General features: G+C 38.3%; 1 pseudogene; it reads right to left on the bottom strand.

Annotated features, from left to right (window-relative positions):
- Positions 1-16,308: 16,308 nt before the first annotated feature.
- Positions 16,309-16,476, bottom strand: LOC122211331 (annotated as a pseudogene).
- Positions 16,477-23,438: the final 6,962 nt, after the last annotated feature.

The following is a 23,438-nucleotide window of genomic DNA, read 5'->3' as shown; positions in this document are numbered from 1 at the left end:
GCATGTTATTCAGTGAATGTACAATGTAATATTTATCCATAATCGGATTTTTTTTACCTCGCCCAAATTACCCCCCCACAATGTTCCAACATATTGGTAAACCCAAATAAAAGAGGGTGGAACCTTGACGTCTAGTGAATAGTGGTATCCAAAGGACATGTTCTTCCATCTATATTTAGGGAGTAATGTTAAACAGGGCCAACTTGAGACCACCACCTTCCACCCCCAGAAAGACTCAACCCAGTTAGGGTACTTTCTGTCTCTATAGCGTTCATCTGAAGCCTCTGAAAGTCTGGATTTTAGTTTTCTCTTATCATTTATGTCTTTTATTATGTAAGCCTCCCTTCAACATTAGTGAATTGCTTATAAAATTGGGGCCCAGCAAAGAGATTATTATGCAGCCACACTAGTCTATTTATATACTGCTACCTTTTATAGTGTGTTAAGACTGTATTTTGTCTTCTGAATTTCCATTTTGGGGGACTTCTGCCTATCTTAAGTCACATTGTTCTTTATAATACCTGCCAATGAACTACACTTTCCTCTGATTTTTTTAAATTTGATTTCCTCAATGCTAATCTATTTGTAAGATTATTCTAGGAATTATCTTATTTTTTCTTATTATGAAATCTGGTATGTCTTCTACTACTTCTGCATCACAGTGAGTTCTTCCGTCCTGTTAAGAATTAGTTCCAAAGTTCTACATGTTACAACTTCCATCTTCTTGGAGAACAAAGTCTCATCAAGGCAATTGAAGAGTTTATCAAAGCCCTGCTTTCAGCAGAATAAGGCTTTCAGCAGATGTCTGGGTAGTTCAAGTTTCTTATCACAACCAGATCATATTCCTGCACCTGCTTTATAATTTGTATGAGGAATGCGTCATTCCCTTCCTCTAACTGCCCAGCCATCCACAGTAGTGATATCGCATCTGTTTCCTTCCAGTTTACCGTTAACCAGATGTTCTCAGCTGTGTTCCCAAAATCAGGTTTATTAACTTTCTTCGTAAGAAACTTCTTGAGAGACAATGATATTCTCCAGCCATTTCTATTAGGCATTTCTCTTGTAAATGTTTAATTTCACTTCCATTGCTGCTTATGGTATTGTTGATTCTTATGGGCACACGTGTATCAATTTGTGGTGAAATCTTTAGTTATGTTATTACTCTATGCAATAGTATGTAGCTACTCATAATCATAAGTGCCAATCATGACTTTCTTATTTACTTTTCTCTCTGACAGCTAACAAATCCTCCCTCTTCTAAGGAGAAAGCTATGCCACAACAGTAATTCTTGATCATATCAAAATTTTACAGAGTTATTTGGGGACATTTCTTTTCTTTCCCCTCAATTTTCACTTTTTAGGGGCCTTTTCTAACAGGTTGCTGAGACTTCTGTTTAAATGTGTTCTTTTCAGGCAATTGCTCAATGAGTCAGAATGAATGGAGTTTATAAAATGCTAAGAAAAATCATTCTCATCTAAATCATTGTTCAACTTGTTTGACAGAGAGCATACAAATTTAAATGAGGGAGAAAACAATCAATTCTCCTCATGGCTCGAAGTAACTATTTCTGAGAGGACAAATTGCATTACACAGATGAAGCAGGAATTTTTAAATAACTTATAAATAAAAAATAGAAAATATATAAATAAAATATAATATAAAAATATAAATAAAGTATACAAATAAATATATAAACAAAAATAAAAGTATATAAATTTATAAAAAATAAGATATATAAATAAAAATATAAATAAAAATATAAATTTTTAAATAAAAAATATTTTCATTGTTTTTAGCTATCCCTCCTTTTTGTCTTACCATTTTGATATATGCTTTATGAGTGACAACATCATTGCACAAGCTCCTCGCAGATGTTAATGATCCAGAATGATGTTTTTATTATAATCTCTTGCCATAACTTCTTCATATCTTTCCAAAAGTTACCTCGAAATGTTCTATCTCAATAATTGCTTATATAACACAAAGTGATTTGTAGAGTCCTACAAATGTTTGGGTTATTTGTATACTTGTCTTCAACAATGTTCAAAAGAAAAAGACAAAACAACTTTTCTGTTATACTCCCAATCCCGTGACAAGTGTTTCCTTTAATCCTGTGATGTAGCAGTGACAGTGGATGTTTCAAACGGAGAACAATAGTGATATCCAGATAAAGGGGATTGTTCATTTTCAAAGAAGACAATCCCCTTGGTGGTCAATTTCTCCCCCAAAAAAGTCATAGTGACAAGTAGATGACAGGGAAATAATGAGTCCCAGTAATTAGGTGTCTCGTGTAGAACACCTTAGTCATCCAAGTTACCTGACCTCACAGGTGGCCAAAGCACAAACAGAGAGCGAGAGAAAATAGCAAAGTGCAAAGAACAGAAATAATGTAAACACAACTAACTCACAATGAATAAATTCCAGGAAAAGCATCAAAAGCAACAGTGCAGTGAAAGGTAAGAAATGTAACCACAGAAGACAGAAAGGTTGCAAGAGAAGAAAAAGAAAAAGAAATGTAAGAGTACAAAAATATCAAGGAGGGACAACAAACCATAGTAACTTAAAACTGAAAACATAATACTTTTTCAATCTTAATGGTGGTCCCTTAATAGCCCAGGATAGTAAGAAATAGACCAAATCAAGACATGCAGTGCCAGTGAGGGAGAGGCAAATATCCAGTGTTCCAAGCCACAGTGTCCCAAGAGGTATAGTACACTTTAGCTTGGTTCAGAAGAGCTCCAATGACTCTAGAAATTCATTCTCTGAGGCAACGCCACGCAATAGCAGGTTCCAAGCAGAAACAACGTCTGGTTGCAAGAATTCAGTTCACTTACTGCGTGACCCCAAGTAGCAAGCGAGAGTTGAAGGGACAGGGTGTAATCCTGTCTAAAGAGGGCTACTCAAGAGCTTCCTGTTTTCAAAGCAGGAAAACAGCTTCAAAAGGGAGTATAAGACAGGAGTCAAGGAATGTGCAACTAGATGTCAGCATTAGACAAACACCCAGATAAAGAATACATTCTTAGAGCTCTTCTTCCATGATCACTAGCAACAAGATAATCTGAAAAGTGACTGTTTGCAAACTCTACCTATAGATGATACAACAGTTGCTTCAGACTTGGTCAGTATAAACTGAGAATGTAAAATGAAAGTGAATGAAAACAAGTTAGGATGAATCACCTGAGTCTGAAGATAATTTTAAAAAAGCAGAAAAGGAACAAATTGGGTCAAAGAAAAACAGTAAATTAGGACCTAAGACTAAGCCAGTGACCAAATTCTGTAACTAGTGAAGATTTATCATAAGGTTTTTCTTACATGAGTTTTTTTTTTCTGGTTACTTCAACTCATCATTCATATGATTTAATTAAAAGAAATATGAAAACTGATAAAATTTGTAATAATTACTCATAGGAAATTTATCTATAAACAAGTCACTATCTGTTTAAAGTTCCAGTTAAGAAGGCAACTAAGATATAGTTTATATCAAAAAATGGGTAAATAAAGCACTTCTGTTTTTAGTAATGGACTGGGTGACATGGACAACTCCTCCCTACAACAAAATACAAAAATCTTCCAAAAGCTAACATAATATTAAGCAGTTATCAGTTGGTGACCCAGAATATTGAGAACAGTAAGGTGAGAAAAGTGCTCAAGGCTCCTTTTGCTAATTAAATCTCTTAGTCAAGAGATTAAAATGAATTTTGGGTGGACTTGCAGGGTTAGAGGGAAAAACCCAAGATTTTAGTCTTCCAGGATGGAAAGACTTGGTAAATAATCCCAACCCATTGTGAGCCAAGTCCCTTCAAGACTGTATCCAAATAGTGAATGCTAACCGTATTAAAACCAGCATTGGAAAAGTCTTCAGGAAGTCTTTTTTCATCTGCATATCTCAGGATATTTTATTCCATAAGCTTGGGTTAAAATTATCTTGAAAGGCCATCACACACAGGCACCTGACAAGCAAATAAAATCACCTGTTAACCAAGATAATGTCATCTTAATCCTCAAGTTATTTCTACAAGTAATTTTTCAAACACAATGTCCAGCACAAAAAAGCAACTAAACAGACAACATAAATAAAAAGATACAGGACAAACTACAAAATACCAACAGAAACAAAGAGAAAACAAAAAGGCAGAAAAGAAATTGAGATATTGGAAATAACAGGCACATACTATAAAATAAATAGGTTTTCTATTATAAAAAGAAATGTTAGAGACAAGCTTGAAATTTTTGGCAGGAAAAGGGAAACCATAAAAAGTGACAGAATATTTTCATCAAAAGATATATTTAATAGCAGACTAGACATAGTTGAAAAGAGAATTAATACATTTAAAGATATATCAGGGAAAAAATCTATAATTTAATATCAAAACAACAGGATAAAAACTATAAAAGAGATGGTAAAAGACATTGAATACAGTGAAAGTTGCCTAATAAATGTTTAATTGGAGTCTCCGGGGATTAGTTTTATGTGTCAACCTGTCTAGGCTACCATATCCAGTTATTCAATCAAGCACTAATGTAGGTATTGCCATGAATGTCTTTTGTAAACATGGTAGACCTCTCAATCCGTTGACAGAAGATAAAAAAGAGTATTGTCAATAATGTGGGTGGACATCAACCAATCATTTGAGAGGCCTTAAATCAAAACTAAGCCTTCCCTGAAGAAGAAATTGTCTCAAGACTGCATTATCCATTCTTACCTTAGAGTTGCCAGCCTGCCAGACTGCCCTATGGTCTTCAGACATGACAACTCCCATAACCGCATAAGCCAATTTCTTGAAATAAGTCTTTCCTTCTGTCTGTCTCACTCTCTTTCTCTCTCTCTCTCTCTCTCTCTCTCTCTCTGTGTGTGTGTGTACACCTGCATACATATGTGGATATTTAATTAGCATTAATTTTGACTATGTAAAACAATAATAGTAACACACAATGTTAGTAGAATTTAAAGTATATTTTGAAGGAGAATGAAGTATACAAAAAATATGACAAAGGTCACATACATGATAAATGGAGTGTAAGTGATCTAAGATTCTTGTATTTTCTAGGAGAAGAGTCAGTTTTGACTAACATTGGACTTTGGTAAGTCAATAAGACTTGTAATTTCTAGGAGTAATTACTAAAAGAATAGAAAACAAGTATAGACTTCCAAATTTATAAGGTAAAGGTGAGAAACTGAATTATGTTTTTAAAAATATTCAATTCAAGTGAAAGAAAAAGAATAAAATGAGAGAACAGGCAGGATAAAAAAAGCTGCATAGGCAGATGGTATTTAAACTCAAATATATAAGTAAGTACATTAAATGTAACTGGATTAAAAAGCTTTTATTGAAAGACAACACCTGTTAGTTTAGATTAAGGAAAATATAAAATTACACTTTTTAAAAGAGATATCTAAAGCATAAAGATACAGAAATGCTTAAAGTAAAAGATGTAACAAGAGATACCACGCAAACATGAACCAAAAGAAAGCTTGTGTAGCATGTAAGTACCACACAAAGTAAAACTTAAGGGAAAAGACACTGCTAGAGACAAGGAAGTTTCTTTGTAATGATAAAATGTTCAATTCAGCAGGAAGGTAGAACAATTCTAAATCATACACATCTAATAACGTAACCCCAAAATAAAACAAAAGGCAGCAGAAATGCAAGTATATTGGTTAATTCACAATCATATTAGTGAATCTTAATATACCTAACTCAGTATTTGAAAGAAGCAGCAGACAAAAATCAGTAAGAATATAGCAAATTTGAAGAACAGATGATCATACTTGAATTAGTGGATACTATAGAACAACCCAAACTCAGTAACTGCAGAATGCACTTCCTTTTCAAAAAATGTATGAAACAGCTTTGGAATATACTCGACCAGAAAGACCATCTCAACAAATTTAAAAGAATCAAAATCTTAAAGTACATTCTCTGAGCACACTGTAATTATGTTAGAAATTAATAAGAAAAAGATACTCCAAAAATCCTTCCATAAGGTTTAATAAAGAAATACACTTTTAATTAATCAATGAGTCAAAGAAGAATTCAAAAGATAATTGGAAAATCTTTGAATTCATGGATAACACAATTAGTTTATATCCAAACTCATGGAACTCAGAAATGACAGGATTCAGAAGGAAAATACATATGCTTAAATGCTTATATTAGAGAAGCCTGAAAATTAATGAGCTAAGGTTTCAGATCCATAGGTAGAAAAAGAAGAGTAAATTAAACCCAAAAAAAAGTAAAAAGAAAGAAATAATGAAGGGAGGACCATAAATGATTGTAACAGAAAGCAAAGCAATAAATGAGAAGGACCAAAAAAAAAGCCCAATTTATAAACACCTTGAGAACCTGACTGATCATGAGGGAAAAGGGGAAAACACAAAAGATATCAGGAAAGAAGATGATGAAGCTATAGACACTAAAAATGATAATAGGAAAAAACAAACTTACACCAAAAATTTTGAAAATTTAGATGAAATTGACCAATTATCAGAAAAACACAACTTAGAAAGCTGACATAAAAATAAATAGAATTTAAAACATTCCCATAAAGAAAACTTCAAGCCTAGGTGGTTTCACCAGCAAGCTATTCTAAATATTTAGGAAAGAAATAACTCTAAATCTTACAAGAAATCTTCTAGAGATCAGAAAAAGAGGATACACTTTTCAAATGACTTTAGGAGGTCAAGATAACCTTGGTCTCAAAACTGGACAAGAAAGAAAAATTGCAGGCCAATCTCGCTTATGAACAGGGATTCAAATATTCTAAATAAAATATTGGCAAATTGAATCCAATCTGGCTATACATAGAAATAATACAATATGGCCAACTTTGATTTGCCCCAGGAATCCAAAGTTGTTTTAACATTAGAAAATCAATGTAATCCAGTGTATTTACTGAATATTAGGATGATTTGCAGAGAGGCAGAAAAGGTACCTGTTAAAATTCAACATCTTGTCAAGGTAAATATTAGCAAGTGACAAAAAAATCAAGCCTTATACGCAATGGTGAAACATTACACATTTTGTTCTGAGATTGGGGAAGGATTCGGATGCTGTTGTCACCTCTATCAGCATTATGCTAGAGATTTTAGCCAGTGCAGGATGGCAAAGACAGAATAAAAGGCAAAAGGATTAGAAAGAAACCAAACTTTCATTATTCACGGATGATGTAAGTGTGTACAGAAAATTCCAAAAGTTTCCACCAATTATTAGGACTCATAAAGATATAGCAAGTTTAACCAATTCAGAATCCATACGCAAAAATCAGCTGTGCTGGCAGTGTTCTATTTCTTTACCTGGGTAGTTGCTACATGTTCATTTGCTTTGTAATAATTTGTCAAGCTGCACATTCAAGTTTTGTTCACCTTTTTATTAACCCTTACCCATTACTAGGACCTTAAAGATGTCATACTCTTGCCAATAGGATCTATCCACTTAGTAGAGAGGGAAAATGTATATAACACTTGTACTCTGAAAAGTAGCAGGTACACATACAGGAAAACATTTAAAACCTTCCTTAATGGATACCCTTGATGCTCACAGTTCGGATTAATCCCATTCTTTTTTAATGTTTAAGTTTTCTTTTAAAGCAACAATTTCCTTTATATCAGTTACAATAGACCCTGTAAAAGTATGACAGAAGCTATTTATCCGTCAAAGCATACTACTTTCCCTTAGATATTTTCCCTTAAAATGGACTTTTACTTAACAATTCTATGTACCTAGCTTTTAACCAAAAAGATCGGTATATTTTACCTGGCACTTCATGCACTAATCCAGACATTAGCCTTTCCCCAAAGGAAAGGGTCACTCAGAAGGAAAGAACGATTTGATAAACCTATGTAGCTAGTCATTGTCAATAGAACTGAGATGTTCTCTTAAAGACAAAGTATAACAATTTCTTTTCATTCACGGATCAATAGATAAAAATAAGTTGGATATTTATGGCACAAACAAGCACTATTTGATTCACTTATTGCTAGTTGCATTGAACATTGTTAAAATCCATTGGAGGCTCAAAGAGCCATTAGCCGAGGGTGGCAGTCACAGCATTCCCGTCATTGGGCCTAAAAGCAGAACAGAAAAGCAATATCAGACCTCATGTAGGGATACAGTTTAGAACTCTGGCAAAACTCCCATGCTCCTAGGGTACCTGCTTCCTTTTACAAAAACATCATGTGCTTTAAATGCCCGAACCACTTTTCATCTAAAAAATACCATCCACTACTGCACGGTTATTGTAATAACCTGTATTACATGTTCATTAGACATTAAAAATACAAACACTGACATTCTTTGCCTTACCTGTTATGGCACAAGAAAGCATAAACGAGTCTGTCAAGTGACAAAAGGATTTTGTTAAACATCCCCAAACTAATCTGTTATTATTCTGCCTGTCAGGGAAAAAAAAAAAAATCAGAAAACACAAATTCATATCATTTTCTATTAACCAACTAAAAATAGAGGATAAAATGTAATTCCACTAGAAAAATGAATAAGTACTGGAAAACCATCACATTCTATAAAGGTCTAGCTTTTGGAAACTGTAACCCTGTCATTAAATTATTTCCCCAAATCCATTCACACAGTCATGTGCTGAGTCTAAGAGGAGGAGGAAAGATCATTTTTTTCCCCAAATTTGGTATCCAGCTTTCTAAAAAAAGACAAAGGCACATTTTATCATCCTGGAAAAAGTGACTTCAGTGAAGCAGATAAAGTGTCTAATAAGGCCTAATTATCTCATGTTGTGATTCTTTTTAAATCACTTTTAACCTCAGGAAGAATTTTAATTATCTTGTATAATAAAGTCTTTCCTTATTTCACCCCCTCTAGGAGAAAAGGCACATTAAACCTTATTTTTGTCAAAAGATAAGAGCAGTATTAAGTTTAAATTGATGTCATTATGAAATATTCGATATCAGGATTACAAATTTCAACTTTAGTAATTATTCGATTGGTCACAAAAAGGGTATCATTTCACCACTAACTCCTAGAAAGAGGCCATCATTGCTCTCAGCATGCATGTGATACACCAGGGACCGCGGGGAGAGAGAAAAATGTATTCTTTCTATTCCAGTAGAGTCTTGTGATTCCAAGGTTAAATTATTGAAGCAGTTTGGGAGGTACTTTTTAATATGATTTTCAAAAAGTTTTCTCCTCATTATCAACTCTTTAATAAACACTTCAAAGTTTCTGTGAGCTTCTCTATTGGGAAAAATATTAATTCATGAGTCTTCTTCCCAAACACACGCTCAGTTCTCTCGTTGGGATTCAAGAACTCAAGAAGGAAATATTATGCAAGTGTCTGCATATGGAAAGACAAAGTTTCCCTTCGTCTTTTTCTATTTCTCCTACAAACGCACTCCCTTCATGCTTGGCACATAACCTCTATCCTGCAAGATGATTCTGGCACGAGGCACAGACTCTCCAACTTGGGGATGGGAGTGGGGGAAGGCACTTCTGAAATAGGATGTTAATCTTTCTCCCCCCTCTTCATTCCAAATCTATTTAGAGTAACAGCAATAGTGTTGACTACATGCTAAGCATTGTGGTAAGCACTTTCCAACACATTTATCTCATTTATCTCCACAACCACTCTATCCCCATTTCCTAATGAAGAAATGTTCCGTGGCTTTGCTGAGGTAATGCAACTAGTAAATGGTGGAATTTGTATGCATCTCTGTTCAAATACAGAATCCATCCATTTAACCGCTACACCAGTTGTAACAGAGAGAAGTAGCTGCAATGGGGATATTCATGATGCCCTGGAAAAGCACGGAATTTTTCAGCTACTTACATGTTACCTTTGACCCTTGCCACAGAAATGTCTTTGGGTGAAACTTTAAAGCAGCCCACTCTCGTGTTAACACTCATGCTGGAGATTTAAATAGATGCAGAATTCAATCACGTGGTAAAGGAACTCAAGTTCTCTTTGGCTTACTCAGGCAAAAATCCATGTCTTATTCTGGTCAACTCCCACCGGCAGTGGGCAGGGGACGGGCGAGAAGAAGGTCATCCTCACGCGTGTAGGGTGCTGCAAATTGTCAGGGGTGCTGACATCCCGCAAAGTCACCTTAGGTGCCAACCTCTAGCCTGGGGCATTGGAAAGAAAGAGTAGACGGTTTTCTGAACCAGGCATTATCCTGTGTCAGACACTATTCTAAGGATTTTACACATATTAACCCATTTAATAAAACCACTTATGATCAGTCATTTGTTATGATTAGGTAAATAATGTTGCTTTAACCTGTGTTATTCAGTTTTGTACTGGGAAGCTTAAACCACTGCCTCCTAATCTTTTTTGAACTACTAATTTGATTAGGAAGCCTATTTTTTTATTTCAGTCAACACAAAGGTAAACTTCAGACAAGTTGACCTAGCTAATCTGTTAAAATACAGACCGCAGGCCCCACTCCCACACTATGATTCAGTAGGTCTGGGATGGTATCCAAGAATTTTCACTTCACCTAGGTGACACTGAGGCTGTTGGTATAGATAAACCAAAAAGGCTTAGCTTGCAAAGAGGTGGTAAAACTCCACCTAAAGGATATGGACCCTTGGAATCACTAGGGAGTACAAGACAGTGGCTTAAGAGAATGGGTACAACTTTGATTTTGATTAGAATCATAGAAAACAGTATCCCCAGATATTTATCATAATAGGATTTCTGAAAGTCACGTAAGCAGACAAAGCTTCAGCTGAAATTATGTCATACTGAGTTTGTGCGTCTCCGCGGAGGAAGGAGATGCTGTGTTCTGCTGTGCTCTCTGTGCTTGGCAAGACTTCCCAAAACAAACCCCTTCTGAAAAGAAAACTTTAGAGACTTTAGGGCAACCTGATATTTAGAGCCACCGTGATACAGAGAAATGAGAAGGCATCCAGGAAAAGATCTCACGGGCATCCATCTTTCTGGCCAGGAGTAGGGATGCTGAGATAATCATGAGAGATGGGCTGTCTGAAAACAAGCCCTAAGAAGACACCGCCTAGCCGACCCTTCTAACCCGTGCAGGGTGGATACAAGCAGAATAAGGGCACCATTCCTCAACTCTGGACTGCTTCCAACTTTGTAATTTGAGAAGGAGGTGGAACATGACACTGTGATCGATACCCCATTCCTCTTCCTCCATGGGTAATATTGCTTAGAATCCCTTCAGTGCCGGAGTCAATTTCAAGGGCCTCTACAGAACGTGATTATATCTGGGGCCTTTCGAGTTTCGACTGTGAGATTGCTTTGTAGGACATTTTTCTAAAATAAATTGTTACATGTTTTGGTTTCTGCTTCTGATTCTCACTGCCTTTGCTAGATTGGTTATTTTACAAGTCCTGTTTTAACCACAAATGAGTAACTCAATTCTATCTTCCATGCAGGGAAAGAGATTGTTATTGTTATACTAAAAGCTGATCTTTTCCTATGCTTCTAAGATTATGTTGGATTGGGCAGGGTGATCAATTACTCCCTCCTCTCCATTCCTTTCATCAGAGAAGGACCTAGCACAGACAGAGAGAGCCAGAGTATTGCCAGCAGCCACAGGGCCTTATCACTAAGCTCAAATATGTAACAAGGCTCTTTAAGACAAGGAATTGTTCCCTGAGAGCCTCTCGGAGTGGGTGTCCTTACGTCACCAAGCATTTCTATATGAAAAAGGGACAGCAGGGTTCAAGCTGTGAGCTGGCAGGGTGGAAGTGGTCCATGCTAGTAATTCTGCCATTATTATTTCATTTACTCATTCAGCAAACGGTTATCAAAGGCCACTGTTTGCATCAATGTATATACCGGTATACCAGCGCAGCGCCGAACTCTGGAAGTACATGAGGGAAAAGGGACACACAGATGGCCCCCTCCTATACTTCCTATTCCGACAGGAAACCAGATGCTAAACAACTACATGCATTATTAACTAATTGTGGTTGTAATAAGGTTTGTGTCTACAGTCTGAAGGGCTGAGCTGATCCTGGGATCAGGAAAAGCTTCTCTAAGGAACTGACATCTACACTAAGTCCTAAAAGAGGAGTGGAGTTCTCTGATAAGAAGGATACAAGCCGGGAACAGACCTTTTTGAGGCCCAAGTGTGGGAGCATTTTGGGGTATTTGAGGAATTAGCAGAGGGCTGTGTAAATGGGATAAAGCCAGCAAGACGTCCAACAGCAAATGGGATTCCTGGGAGTTTAGGTAGGGGCAATCATGGGCCCAGCGTTGAATATAATGCCTCTCCAAGCATCAAGGACTTTGTCCAGAATAATCAAAGTGCTATCCTCTGATCCACTTTTTTAATCCAAAGCATCTAGTGTAGTGCTTGGCAGAAGAAGATGTTCAATGAATGTCAGTTGAATAATGAATAAATTAATCAGAAATGTAAGCATGTGTGTAAAATCTATCTTTCACATATTGGAATCTGTGCTCTGGTCCATTTGCTGCAATATTGCAAAATCATATAAGTGTCTGGGTTTCTTGAAGTTGAAAAGGCAGCCTAAAATAATTATCGAATTCTGAGCCACTATTCTCTCCAGTTAATTCCCAATGTAGCATATGCCCTCTTATCCAGCATTTCAGGTTCTCTGTCCAAATGAAATAAGAATATTTTCAAAAGACATATTGGAGCCTTTATGCCGCATCAGGCACCAGAAAATTCTAAAATTTTTATTTCCAAGAGCCAGAAGAATAATAGTAGCAGAAGCAGCTGAAAACAATATGGACGATGCAATGAAAGACCTCCTCCCTACAAAATTTTTCCACTGTTTACTCACATTTTTTTCTTATCTGTCCCCATCTCGGAATGCATTCAGCCAAAGCCTTTAAAATTTAAAAGCGAGATAGACTTTTTAGACAATTGATGTTTACTCATTCACTCTATTCATGCTTTTATTCATCCGTTTATAATTAATCAGCTATTACCATGTTATCAGACACCATGCTAAACACAACAAAAAGTAAAAGTGGATGTAACATTGTTCTTTACGGTCAGCAATGTTAGAAGGAGTCAACAGACAAGTATTGAAGTGTCTCAAATAGAAAATTAGGGTCTGGGGGCAGTGGAGACCCCAAAGAAGGAATAGTCCATTCTATCTGTGGTAAGGTAGAAAGGGAACCTGTTACACGAGAGATCCAGACAGGAAAGTCTCATAGGGGAACTGACATTTTCCTAAGTGTTGAAGATCTTCACCATACAACCAAGGGGCATAGAGGGGTAGCATTCGGGGCAGAAGGAACAACCAGAGAAAACGCATGAGGATATGAAATCGTTTGGAACACTCCAAGGATGTATATAGCTTGGTGCACAAGAGTACAGGGTTTAAGATAGGAACACCTCCTCCTATCTCATCATGAACATCTTGTATTGGGAAGAGGGAAGCTACTAAAGATTTTTAAGCAGGGGAATGATAAGGCCAAGTATTTTATTTCCAAAAAACCTCTCTGGGGACAATGTAAAAAGTGGGTTCAGGGGAAATTAAAACTAAAGAAGACTGTCTAGGCAAGACACATTACAGAGCTAGAACTGACAGAATTAAGATGGCTTCCTGAAAACTTCAGTCTAAAATAAAAGGAGAGTTAATACAACTTTTGTTCTTCTATTAACACACTGGTACCTTTGTATAGAGTCATTCAAGGCTATAGTTGGCCAGACTTAGAGGTCATCCAACCTGGTGCCCTAATTTGCTGAAGAATCTGATATCCAAGGCAGTAAAGGTCACAGAGCTAAGCAGAGCAGAGCAGGCGTAGCTGGCCTCGGTTTGGGCCAGCTCCCCTGAAGGCCCCTGTCTCTTCATCTCTCCCTACTTTATTAATCAATTAGTGACCAGCAGTCAAATAGTACTACTAGGATTCTATTCTAAGGAACTGTGCAAACCATCATTTCATTTTATGTTTTATACACTCATGTGTTTACATTACTTTGCGCATGCCTAAAATTATTTTTAAATTGTTGACAGTGCTCCTTTCTGTGAGACCCAGTGAACAAGGACCATAGAAAAGGCAGTGATCATTAACATTTATAAACTCTCCTTCATACTCTTATTTAGCTTCTTGGGTTGTGGTGATCCAAGGGAGTCTTCTGCTCTACAAAAATTATAGGTCAGTGTTTGAAATCCACTTGCTAGCTATGTTATCTTTGGTTAGTCACTTGATCTCTCTATGCTTCAATAAAATAGGCATAATAATAGAACCTTTCTGATAGGACTGTAGAAGTCTTAAATGAGTTAATGTACTAAGAGAATGCTTGACATATGGCAAATACGATGTAAGTGTTAGCATGTATCAACATGGACAAACAGTTCATTAGCCGTGAAGTAGTCCAAAATGGGACCCTAAAAAAGACAAGGCCTATCTTTGATTATATTCACCAGAGGTTTATCTCTAGTTGCTTTTAACCTTTCATGAATCTATTAGGACGCTTCATACATCAAGTTAAATTTAGATGAAGTGATTCTCCCACTCTCTTTGTTCGTGATTATTTTCTTCTGACTTCCTAACTCTTCAAGTGTTCTCTTTCCTCATTAAAGAAATAGTGTTGCACTATTTTGCCAGAGTCGTACTAAACTTACCTGAAAATATCACAAGCTCTGCTGAATGTTTGCTAACGATACAATTGAATTTCTTCAAATAATGAGAAATCCATTCTTATGTTTCATGAATCTAGAGCCAAACGCTAACTTTTATTATTCTGATAAGAGATATCCATTTGTTTAACAATTAACAGGTACATGAGGACATGTGGTGTAGATGCAGCCGGGAATGCAGGGAGACTGCCTCCACTCAAGGGAATCACCGCTTTACAGGGGATTTGTTCATGGCGCTCCTATCCATAGAGTATACCTGCTGGGACCCAGACCCTGCTCTTAAGAATGGTGTAGAGTTCTGAATGGGTTCAACATAGCCTCTGCCTTCATGGAGCATCAGGTCTAAAGAGGGATAAGGATAACAAATAGGGAAACAAAAAGGCACATAATTACAAACTGAGGAAAGGCATATGTGGGCAAAGAATAGGTTAAAATTACAACCCCTCTGTTCCTCCAAAGGAGCAGTTCTGTGTAAACAAGGTGAGAAGAGAAAGCCACTATGAAAAAGTAATGACTAAGAGGAGACCAGCCCAGGAGGCTGCTGTAAACGGAACAGAGGAAACGATGGTCAAAGTAGAGGGAACGGTATAAGTGAAGACCCCATGATGGAAACAATTTAACTCTGTTCAAGCCACAGAAGCAGCCCAGTGTGGCTGGAGTGAAGGCAACATGGCACCAGATGAGACTGCAGAGGTACACAGGGTCACAACCTGCAGAACATTGCCAGCCATGGCCAAGAGAGTGCATGTTATTCTTAGCGCAGCGCGAAGTCATTAAAAGGTCTCAAGAAGCGATGTGCAATTTACATGTGTTAAGGTTCCACTGGAGGCTGTTTTAGGAATGGAGGGTTGAACAGCAGCACAGATGGAGCCAGGGTGTGCACTGAGATCATCAGGCAACCCATCCCACTGCCCATGCCGCAGAGCTAATACGAGGAAGGTAGAACGCAGTTGAAAAGAAGTGGAGGGATTCTGCTTCATTTGCAAATAGAATGTGTGATCTCACTGATGAATTAGAACTGCAGGATGAGGAATGGGGGAGAATCAAGGCTGATGGCCATGTCTGTGGCTCAGGCATATAAGTGGACAGGAATGAGAAAGATTGAGAAGGAACTGGTTTCGTGAGAAAAAAAAAACTGTCCATTTTTTTTTTAATTTGGCCTTGCACAGGGAGACTCTTTTGTAAATAATTACCTTGTAGTAGTTAGGTCCTAATAGAGTTTCATATGAATAATCCAGAATTCTGCTTTATGTTCTCTGACTCACATCAAATTAAATGTAAGGGAGGATTGCTATCATCCCTGGATCACTTGCTTCTCTGGATAGTGGGCATCCCTTACTAAATGTGTCTGGCAAAGTAACCCTAAGAGTTGATAGTATCCCAAAGAAGCTCCATCTCCCCTCCACCAGCCTGAACTTTGCTTGGTATTAGTGTGAGGTGCCTAATAATGCCATCAGATCTTTAACCAACCTGACATTAGAGCATGAAATGAAATGAATCTTAGAACACCATGTGACACCGAAATTTGGGTGTGTCTTCAGAGGTACGTGGCCACCCCAAACGATTAGCCTGACTAAGGATAAGTGAAATGAGGAATCTGGAAGCAGGGTCAGGGCCCCCAAAACGATTAGCCTTACTCAATCACGCCACACAAATTCCCTTTACCAATCACTGGGTCAGGGATGGTCATGTGATCCTGCCCTAGTCAATTCCAGTGAAAGAAAAACTGAGGGCTTTTGGGAAAGTGCTTCTTGGTCCTAAGAAGGAGGCACAAGGAGAGACAGCCCTTTCTTGGTCCCCTGGACACTGCCATATCGGGAGCTGCTGCAGGCATCTTGCTCACAACCTAAGAATGTTTTCAATTAGCAATAATCGCGCCTCGGATAAACCTCATTGGCTACGATACTGCCACTGCGCAAAGCTTCACAATCTAAGAATGAAGCCAACACAGATGAAGGCAGATCCAGTAGAAAGCACACAAGGTAAGCAGGAGCCCCTCATCCTTCCCCGGATCCTGTGCTAGTCCTCAGCTTCCTGTTACATGGAACAATGAAGTTCCTCATTGTTAAGCCAGTTGGAGAAGGGCTTTCTCTTGCTGATGCTAAATCTGTCTTTACTAATATATATGTCCCATGACTTGGGGAAATGATCAAATCATTGTACACTCAAGTCCATGAAAAAATAAAACTTCTTGTGGGTTCCACTGTGTTTTTTAATGCTGAATATACCTATTTTTTGAGAAACATGTATATTCTCTCAAGAGTTTATAAATCAAGGTGACTAAGTTTAATGAGAGAAGGAAGCCGTCAAAGAATTAAAATACCTTTCAATAATGTTTTCTATGGAATTATAGATTCACTTTCAAAATAGAAATAAGTGATGAAAGAAATTCACAAAACGTAAAAAAATATGAAAATATGAAAGTAAGAACATATTGAAGACCATATTTTAGCAAATAACCCCTGAAAAACAAAAAATAAAATAAAATAAGAGACGAAAAGAAAGGAGGTTTTTTTTCTCTCTCCCTCTCTCTCTCTCTCTCCTGTCCCAATTTATTAGCTACCAAGTCAGATGAAAAGTAGAAATGGTACTATTGAAGTTAAGAGGGGAAAATTATTTGGAGGACACCTCTGATGTTGTAAACAGCAGGGAATTGTCTGAGCATCAAAAATGTCTTTGGATGGCAGGTTATAAAGTGAAAGAACTTACTGGCCTGTGTGGTCCCCAAATCCTGTAAGAGGTAAGTCACTAGAGCATGGAGAGATTAGTATGGATCACAAGATAAACAGAGCATATAAAAAACTGTATTTTGTGTGCAGCTGAGCACTGAGGGCCCTGAGGACATAAAGATCTAGACCAGAAACATCAATGCCCTCGATGGGAGAAGGCTGCCCTACCTCCTTCCATGGTGCCATGTCATAATACGGGCCTGGCCTCATTCCTCGCCGGCTACCTCCCTGGGAGGAAATTTCAGTTTGTACTGCCTAAGTCTGTGCATTTTACATTTTGGCCACTATAGAACTAGTCTGTTTTCCTGATTATTTTCGAAAATGTCACCTTAGGTATAAAGATTATAGTGGTTAGAATATTTTTGAAATATTTAACCTTTCAAAAACATAAAGTCTCAAACTTATCTTCTAGAAAGTGAATGAAACGGGCTCCTATTTTTTTTCTCTTTAGTTGAAAAACATTTCAATTCATTCCCCTATTTCATACTATTTGAGGTAACTACAGTTTATTCTTTACAAGTTTCCCACTAAGCTTAGTCAAATGCACCCACATAAGTGCTCAGGTGCGCAGAAATATACATGAAAGATGTGACTTATTGTAAGCAAAAATAGGAAAAGAACAGATTCACCTAGCAAATAAATTGAGCGGTGTCTAATCATTTCATAAAGTTAGCCATTATGGGAGCTCCTCAAATACTGAGTTTTTCTGATGCATTTTTATAACATTATTAATTCATAAACATCGATTTACATAACACGTCACTGCTCTTTCGACTGCATCCACTTCACAGCACCAAGCGTTTTATGATGTGGAATATACAATGAAGCCTCAATTACCTATGTAACTGATCGTCCTTTTTTAAAAATAGCTGAACAAGTTTGATTCCCCCCCACCCCCGCCAAGAGGTGAAAAAGTAACTGTGAATATGACCAAATCACCTAGACTTTGAGAAATGATCTGATGTCAGACTCTCTTGATTTTTTTTTTCCTTTGGAGTCATAACAAAACCACAGCCTGTTTCCTCCTGGAAAAAGTGATGACAATCAATATGCCAAGTGGTTGTTCCCAGAGTGGAAATGAGATGAAACTTGGCTGGGCGCTTCTCTTCTCTCTGGAAAGATAGTTTGTTTCCTTTGATGGGCACCACCTGCCCTAACTTCCATTGGCTGGGGGGGGGGGGGGGGGGGGGGGGGGAGTTGGAGGGGGGATGGGAGTTTCTACTGTTTTCCAGAGTTAGAGATGGCACTGTCAGCAGTGCAGAGAAATGGGCACCAATGGGGAGGCCACCACCGGATGGCGGTTATCAGGTCCTGGAGTTTGCACAGGAGCAGGGCAAGAGCAAGGGCACTGACCCTTTGGACCTAAGATGGGAAGTGTCCCCTCCCAGCGGGCCAGCGGGACATCTGATACCACCACAGGAAAGCCAGCTGTGCCCAACAGAACACAGACCACCTGGGTCCTCTGCAGCAGAGGGTGTTGCAGCAGGATGTGAAGGCCAGAGCAGAAGCAGGTGCAGATTCATCAGGGAACTCGTGAAGACACCTGCGAGGACTTCCGTAAGGACACCTGTGTGGCCTCCCCTGAGAGGAAACCATAGAAATACTGGGAAACACTCTGAAGGAGACCTATTTATATGAAGGGGGTTACTGGGAGATCCTACGGCAATTACATGGATTGGGGGCCTTTTCACTCAACTGTTCTCCTTTTCCGAAATATTCTTCAAGATAGACACATCTCAACTCATCTCAACGGCTTTGGGTCTCTGTTTAAATATCACCTTATCAAGAAGTATTTCCCTGACCACACAGTACCCATCCTGTGCCATTACTTTAATTTTTCCAGTGCACCCTTACAATCTGACATATCAAACATATATATATCAATTGATTGACTGTTTCAGCTGAAAGCTCTGCAGGGCAGAAATTTGTGTTTATTTTGTCCACTCTTTTATTCCCAGAACTTAGAGTAGTTCCAGGCGCAGAATAGGCACTCGGTTATTATTTGTTAAATAAGCAAACAAATCCACTCCACACCGTGGTGTAATAGTCTCTCGGTTCTTTGTCTCAGTCTAGCTACTCCAATAGTCACATCTGGAACCTTGTCATCACCCATAATCCACTGTCCCGCCCTCACATCTCTCTCCTCTACTGGCTTATTCAACATTTTCCACCACAAACATTCTTCAAACTCAGTAAGGCTCTTTTACTTTCTTCAAACCACCAACTCTATCCTTCAAACCCACCTCTTCACTTCTGTCAGCTCAGCTTCCATAGAAGATTGGTCAATAACATTTCTTGCTGTTCTATATTTCGGTTGTCCTGTCCTGCTGGGCCCCATCCCTGGGTGGCCCAGCTCTCCACTTCTCTGCGCAGCTGAGCATTGCTGAAGAGAGCCACACAACCGAGCCAATTAGCTAATGTGATTAAATTCCATCGCCAACTTCACATGGGTCCTCGAACCTCCCATTTTATTCCTCTACCTTCACCATATTATATCTCCTCCTAGTGTGCAGAGACAATAGAGGCCAGCATATGGGAAACTCATCATCTTTCCAATAGCAAACACACAGGCCTGCCCTCAACTCATACAACTATCATTTTCACTTACTTTCTGAGGAACTTACACTATCGACTATCCTTTGTATATTCATCTGCTTTCCATGATCTTATATGAGCTTTCTAAAGCCACCATAACAAAGTCCTACCGACTGGTGACTTCAACGACTGAAACTTGTTGTCTCACGGTCTGGAGGCTAGAAGTCTGAGGTCAAGGTGTCAGCAGGGTTGGTTCCTTCTTAAGACTGTAGATTATGTTCCATGTCTCTCTCCTAGCTTCTGGTGGTTTGCTGGCAATCTCTGGCACTCCTTGGCATGTTGAGGCATCACCCCAATTTCTGTCTTCATCTTCATATGGCATTCTCCTATGTGTGTCTCTGTATCCAAAATTTCCACTTTTAACAAGGACACCAGTCATATCGGATTAGGACCCACCCTCCTCCAGTATGACCTCAGCTTAACTAATTACATTTGCAATGAAGCTATTTCCAAATAAGGTCACATTCTGAGATACTGGGGGTTATAAATTAAATATATGAAATGTCCGGGGGCCAATTCAACCCATAACACATTTGCATCCTGCCCACTGGCTTTCAAATATGCTTAAATTTCTCCTCTTAAAAAAAATTCAACACAGCTTATATTTCATTCTATATTCTGCCCCCATATCTGTTCTTGTCTTAACAGTCACTTTAAAAAAAAAAATGTTTTCTTTACCTGATGTCTCTATTTCTCTATTTCCCATTCTACCCTTGATCCACTCCAAAACCCTCCAACAGCTCCCACAAAGGTCAGTAACGGCCTCCTGTAGGTAACACAGTGGTTATTTCAGTCGTCAGCTTATTTGGCCCCCCAGAAGCATTTGTCAACACCAAACACGCCTGCCTTCTTGAAATATTCTCCTCCAATGGAAACTTAGCACTACCATTGTTTTGTTTTGTTTTGTTTTGTCTTTGTACTCACTTTTCCATTTGCTTTGCAAACTAATCGTCTTCTATGCAGCCTCCAAGCAAGCCTGTAATCCTTGATCATGAATCCTCTTTATTTCGCACTCTACCCTTTTCCTAGGTGATTCCATACATACTCCTGGCTTCAATTACCTCCCAGACTCAGTGTGAATCCCACTGTCCACTTGCTTCTCCCTGAATGCCCTAAACTTTTGTCAACTTCACATTGCTGAACCTGAACACAAAATCCTCACTCCCATCACCACCATTAACGGAAGTCTTTCTCTTGTGTTCACTATGGCAATGACTCAAAGCATCACACAGACTTGACTAAAGAACCGTATACCAAAGCTGTGATTTCTTCCTTTAACTTCATGGTGTCCTCCAATTATATCAGGTTTAAAACACTTAAGCATCTAAGATTTTGATTTTTCAAAATGAAACAATTTACATGCAAAAGTTCATTAATTCACATAACAATTCTATGACATAGTTTCATCTATTCACATTTTGTAGATGAGGAAACTGGGCTTGAGGAAGTTAATAATTCCTTCAAGATCACCTAGATTGCAAATGAGGAAGCCTTGTGTTGACCTAAGTCTGGCCTGAGAATCTGAACCCTTAGCCACAATAATAAACTATCGTCACAGTCATAGTATACATTGAAGTCATCAGGAGAAAGCAGAAAGTCACATTTAACCCTGGTTTTGAGGAATTAGAGAAAATATGGATAAAGAGAAAAGTAAGAGTATCACACTGTTTAAGCAGAATGAAGATTAAAGTGACCTTGACATATGAGAGGAAGAGCAGAATCCATTCCATGGACCAGAGTCCCTATTGAGGGCTATTCTATAAAGGTAAAAGTATAAATGAGCGTCATAAAATGGAATTTCTTGAATACCAGGCTGAGAAGTTAAAACCTGAACCTCTAAGCAATAGGAAAGCAAGAGCAAAAGCGATTTTGAAAAGCATGGGATAATACCCTCTGTTTTTCTTTCTGCTGTCCTTTCTGACAGCACCCAAGTCTCTCATAGCCACTTTGGGTAGAGAGGGACAGTGAGGACACAAACTCCTCCTTTCTGAGTTGTAACTGATAACTCAGACCGGCACAGTCATGTGATTCCAACAAAAAAAACATGCATCGAATGTGGTTAGGTTTTCAAGACTATATACTTGATAGGAATATACAAATTATTTAGAAAATGTACTTTCCTTGACCCTGTTAACTCCTCTTTTGTATAGTAATTCATCTTTTTCTCCATCAAAGATCTATGCCAGAAATCTATCTAAAGAATGGAAGATAGGATGGGCACCGTTTTTCTGGGACATGGTAATGCATTTCTCATGATGACTACTGACACTCAGCTTCCAAAATGCCTTGTTCTTGCAGCAAAGTTGATGTATCAGGAGATGAACTTGTCGACCCACCAGAAGACTGAGATCATTTATAGATTGGTATACCTAAATTGGACCAGGGAATTTGTTAGGGACTGGAGATAGAAGGAACAAAATGGTTCCTATCATCATAGAGCTTACACTCTTTGGGGAAAGACAAACACTAATATAAACACAAACCTACCCACTGATATTGATGAAGACTCATATTACATAATTCACTTCAATGTGACAGATTAAAAAAATTTTTTTAATATTTTAAAGCTTATTTATTTTGAGAGGGAAAGTGAGAGAGTGGTGGAGGGAGAGAGAGAATCCCAAGCAGTCTCTGCACTGGCAGCACAGAGCCTGACACGGGGCTCAAACTCACAAACCACGAGATCATGACCTGGGCCAAAATCAAGTCGTATGCTTAACCGACAGAGCCACCCAGTTGCCCCTGTTTTGTGTTTTGTATGCCATAGTCCCTGATATGCAATCTTGGAATTCCTGTAGTATGTGATCCATTTACATAAGCCCTCAAGCAAGTTAGTTAATTTCACTAAGGTTCAGTTTTCTCATATGTAAAATGGGACCAATAATAACAATTGGGGAGTTGCATGAGGATAAGTGAGATAATTTACGTAAAAATGCTTACCATGGTACCTAATATAGACTAAATATTGGATTATGTTAGCATTGTTACTCTCAGAGCAGTGCTTCTTAGGAGTCTGCACCTTTCATTCTACAGGATACAGAATCTGATCAGTCATATAGTTCTTAACTGCCACATCAACAATGTTTTATGCTACCAATAAATGTTGACTAAAAATCTCTTATAGGTAAACCATTATGTAACATTTTGGAGGTAGGGAAAAAAGGTGGTAGCTTATTATCTAGTAAAGGAAGCAGATATGGATGTAGATGGATAGAGACACAAATGTATATACATACCATGTGGGAGCTGGAGATGGAAAAAGCCAGACTGGAGATGATTCAAATTGGAACACTGGAGTGATCAACACTACATATCAACAGTAGCAAGTCTTGCCTGGATCTGGAGGCGGGACAGAAGCCCAGATGGAGGCAAAAGAAAAGAGTGATCAAAGGGAAACATTTCAATTTCACCCCAGTCCCCTGGTGGGGAGAGCGGGCTTGATCAATGTCGGGGATTGGGTGGGGTGGGGGGAGGAGGGCATACATTTCAGGGAATGTTTCTATTAGATGCACTATGACCATGATCATTCTAAGTGCCTGATACCAGCATCCATACAGGATG

This window comes from Panthera leo, chromosome F2 (genome assembly GCF_018350215.1).
Source record: "Panthera leo isolate Ple1 chromosome F2, P.leo_Ple1_pat1.1, whole genome shotgun sequence".
In the NCBI taxonomy this organism is placed as follows: domain Eukaryota; kingdom Metazoa; phylum Chordata; class Mammalia; order Carnivora; family Felidae; genus Panthera; species Panthera leo.
This window is presented reverse-complemented; position numbering and strand designations above follow the sequence as displayed.